We start from the raw sequence: 4,613 nt of genomic DNA on the forward strand, positions 1-4,613 counted from the left end.
CCAGCCTCCTGAGTTGCTGGGATTACAGGCATGCGCCACCATGCCCAGCTAATTTTTTGTATTTTTAGTAGAGACGGGGTTTCACCATGTTGACCAGGATGGTCTCGATTTGTTGACTTCGTGATCCACCCGCCTCGGCCTCCCAAAGTGCTGGGATTACAGGCTTGAGCCACCGCGCCCGGCTCTTGTAGGGTTTAAGGAAGAATTACATGTGAAGATGCTTGTAAAGTGTTTAATGCAAAGTACACACTAGGCCCTCCACAAATGGTAGTTACTACATAGGAAGAAATTGATAGAAGTAACTTGTCCACAGATATCACCTGTTATAGCAACAAGGCCAAACTTCCAATCTGGTCTATCAGACTCAAAAATGGCCTTCCTCCTTTTAGAAAAAGGAAATATTAAGAAGTGTTGGGACCTGCGGAGAGGGAGCTTTTTGTTTTTGTTCTTCTGCACACAATCTCTGAGTAGAATTGCAACCAAATAATAGTAATAATTGCTAGTTTATTTAAATGTTTACTATGTCATAGGTTCTTTAAATGCATTAATTTACTTAATCCATTCAACCTATTTATTCACATTTCAGATGAGGAAACTGACCTTTAGAAGAAGTAAGCACCACAAAGATTACTTCCTGGTCCTAAGGAGAAAGTTAACTGAGTAATGAAGTTCTCAGGCTCTTATCACCCTAATACCATGGTAAATCTTAACACGATTAATGGTAGAACAACCAGATAATGTGTCTCCTGCTGGGATGACAACATTAAGTAGATACCATCAACTATGACTTTTTTTGAGAGAGAGGGTGTAGATAGAATGCAGTGGTTCTATCACAGCTCACTTCAGCCTCAACCTCCCAGGATCAAGCAATCCTGCCTCTTCAGCCTTCCAAGTAGCTGGGACTACAGGCATGTGCCACCATACCCTTGTTAATTTTTCTAATTTTTTGCAGAAGCAGGATCTCAAACTCCTGACTTCAAGCAATTCTCTCACCTCAGTTGCTCCAAGTTCTGGGATTACTTGTGTAGGCCACTACACCCAGCAACTATGATGTATTATCAAAATGTTTAGTACCCACAAAGATTAAAAATAATTTTAAAAAATGTCTGACTTAGATGTAATCAAGTTAGTAGGATAAGCTATAGGATCAGCTAAAGGAAAGCAAAAGGCAGCAAATTCTAGAGGTAGGACATTGTAAGGACAACTGGCCTCTTTGCTTCACCAACTTAGGAAAAGGTATTTTTCTACATTTAAATATTAAGAGACGTAACAACCAGATGTAGCGTATCATCTAGATCTAGATCCTAGTTCAGACAAACCAGCTATAAAGGACATTTTGCAGAAAATGCCTGGGTCTTAATGTTGTAGTTCCAGAAACCCACCTTTATCTAGGTACCCTCAGTTGATTTTCCTCGAGGGAATGGATTCATCAATTAAGTTGTTTGTTTTGGTTTGGTTTTGGGGTTTTTTTGAGACAGGGTCTCACTCCATCACCCAGGCTGGAATGCAGCGGTGCTGCTATCTCAGCTCACTGTAACCTCTGCTTCCTGGATTCAAGAGATTCTCATGCCTCAGCCTCCCAAGTAGCTGGAATTATAGGCATGTGCCACCACGCCCAGCTCATTTTTTTGTATTTTAAGTAGAGACAGGGTTTCACCATGTTGGCCAGGCTGGTCTCAAACTCCTGACCTCAAATGATCTGCCATTCTCAGCCTCCCAAAGTGCTGGGATTACAGGCATGAGCCACCATGCACAGCCTATCAATTATGTTTTGATTTCTTCCTGATTTCTCTGTGGTGATCCTGGCCTTTTTTGCCTTCAAGTCTATTTTTCTTCTTTTCCCTGCTTTCAAAAATGGCAGTGGAAGCCAGGTGGAGTAGGTCACACCTATAATCCCAGCTATTCAGAAGGCTGAGGTGGAAGGATCACTTGAGCCCAGAAGTTGGAGGCTACAGTGAGCTATGTTCTGGCCCCTGCACTTCAGCCTGGGCAATGGGGAAAGACTCTGTCTATATTAAAAAAAAAAAAAAAAAAAGCCAGGCACAGTGCCGCACACCTGTAATTCCAGCACTTTGGGAGGCTGAGGCAGGCGGATCACAAGGTCAAGAGATCGAGACTATCCTGGCCAACATGGTGAAACCCTTTCTATTAAAAATACAAAAATTAGCTGGGCATGGTGGCACATGCCTGTAGTCCCAGCTACTCAGGAGGCTGAGGCAGGAGAATTACATGAACACAGGAGGCGGAGGTTGCAGAGAGCTGAGATCGTAAGATCATGCCGCTACACTCCAGCCTGGCAACAGAGCGAGACTCTGTCTTAAAAAAATTAAAAAGTGGCCGGGCGCAGTGGCTCAAGCCTGTAATCCCAGCACTTTGGGAGGCCGAGGCGGGTGGATCACAAGGTCAAGAGATCGAGACCATCCTGGTCAACATGGTGAAACCCCGTCTCTACTAAAAATACAAAAAATTAGCTGGGCATGGTGGCGCATACCTGTAATCCCAGCTACTCAGGAGGCTGAGGCAGGAGAATTGCCTGAACCCAGGAGGCAGAGGTTGCAGTGAGCCGAGATCGCGCCATTGCACTCCAGCCTGGGTAACAAGAGTGAAACTCCGTCTGAAAAATAAAATAAAATAAAATAAAAATAAAAAAGTCATTGGTGGACTGACTCCATGAAGGCTGCATGGCCTGGACTCCTGTGCTGGTTGACTTCCAAGCTGAATTGCTGGGCTCCATCAGACGGACGCATTTTCTGGAGATAAGAGTGATCAAAGAAAAAGTCAGAGTACCTTTTATCCCCATGCCACCTCCAAGCCAGAGTATCCATCCTTTTCCCACCCCTCAACATCAGGCTGTCTCCTACAACCTCCTTGGATCTAACTTTTAGCAGATGATCCTAGACCCTGGGATCTGGTTGAACAATGTTGTCCTTCTGTCCCTCCAGTGTAAGGATGACAGTAGCTTCTTGCTGTCACTCATCTGTGTCTGGGCTATTTGACTATTCTCTGTTTGGCTTTTTGTCTCTGCCAACACCTGTATAAACCAAATACCTGGACTAAGTTCCCTGTGTTTTAAAGACTTGGAATGGTTTTCCAGGTTGGACCTTGACATATATATATGCTTAGTGACATTATCTCTTTTTTTATCTTCTTTTTCGTTTTACTAACAGCGGATCTCTCTGCAGATGTGACCTTATCTCCAAGTTCCAAGGGGTATCGCCATCATGTCCTGCCCATGGCCCTGCTATCTTATAAAGCGGTGCTTTTCACACTTTTTCTCTGAATGTCCCAGCCAACTGAGAGAGTTCATTTGTCACCCTCATTCCTCTAGGTCTACAGCCAAAATCCCAAGTGCCCACCTGAGCTTGAAATGCCCTTGAACTCTTGTGTTCTTATATGGTGTCTTAAAAATTCACAATGTTTGTAATGTACTTCATAACACATCTATGTTGTTCTTAAGGTATTTTACACTTAAAATGTATTTTATTTACTTATATTTGAATAGGTAGTATATACACATGGTGGAAAATTAGAAAACCACAAAAATGTTCCCGAGCCACACCCTTGTTCCCAGTTTTTTTTCCTTCCTTTCCTTCTTTCTTTCTTCCTTTTTCTTTTCTTTCCTTCTTCTTTCTTTCTTCCTTCCTTCCTTCCTTCCTTCCTTCCTTCCTTCCTTCCTTTCTTTCTTTCTTCTTTCTTCTTTCTTTTTTGAGAGGGAGTCTTACACTGTTGCCTGGGCTGGAATGCAGTGGCATGATCTCAGCTCACTGCCACCTCCAGCTCCCAGGTTCAAGCAATTCTCCAGCCTCAGCCTCCCTAGTAGCTGAGATTACAGGCATGTGCCACCATGCCCGGCTAATTTTTATATTTTCAGTAGAGACAGGGTTTCACCATGTTGTTCAAGCTGGTCTTGAACTCCTGACCTCAGGTAATCTGCCGCCTCAGCCTCCCAAAGTGCTGGGATTACGGGTGTGAGCCACTGCACCCAGACCAACTGCCTTTTTATATTCTTTGCCCCTTTATCTGTTATATCGTTAGTCTCATCTTTTTGTTATTGATTTGTAGATAGTACTTTATATATTAAGGAATTTTTTTTTTTTTTTTGAGATGGAGTCTTGCTCTGTCACCCAGGTTGTAGTGCAGTGGCACAATTTCAGCTCACTGCAACCACCGCCTCCTGAATTAAAGTGATTCTCCTGCCTCAGCCTCCTGAGTAGCTGGGTCTCAAACTCCTGACCTCAAGTGATCCACCCACCTTAGCCTCCCAAAGTGCTGGGATTACAGGTGTAAGCCACTATGCCCTGCCTGAGCCGCCATGCCCAGCCATATATTAAGGAAATTAACTCTATGCCTCTTACATGATTTGCAAATATTTTTTCATTTGTTGTTTGCCTTTGGCATTATTTTGGGTAGTTTTTAATCCTAAAAAAGCTTTTAATTTGTATGTTGGTCAAATTTATTTATCTTTTCTTTTATGACTTCTGGGCTGTATGTCATAGGTAGATAGGCCTTCACCTTTCTGAGATTATTTGTTTAAATACTCTAACACATTGGCTGGTCATGGTGGCTCACGCTTATAATCCCAGCACTTTGGGAGGCCGAGGTGGGTGGATTAC

Source organism: Cebus imitator, unplaced genomic scaffold (genome assembly GCF_001604975.1).
Source record: "Cebus imitator isolate Cc_AM_T3 unplaced genomic scaffold, Cebus_imitator-1.0 Scaffold24, whole genome shotgun sequence".
NCBI classification, from domain to species: Eukaryota; Metazoa; Chordata; class Mammalia; order Primates; family Cebidae; genus Cebus; species Cebus imitator.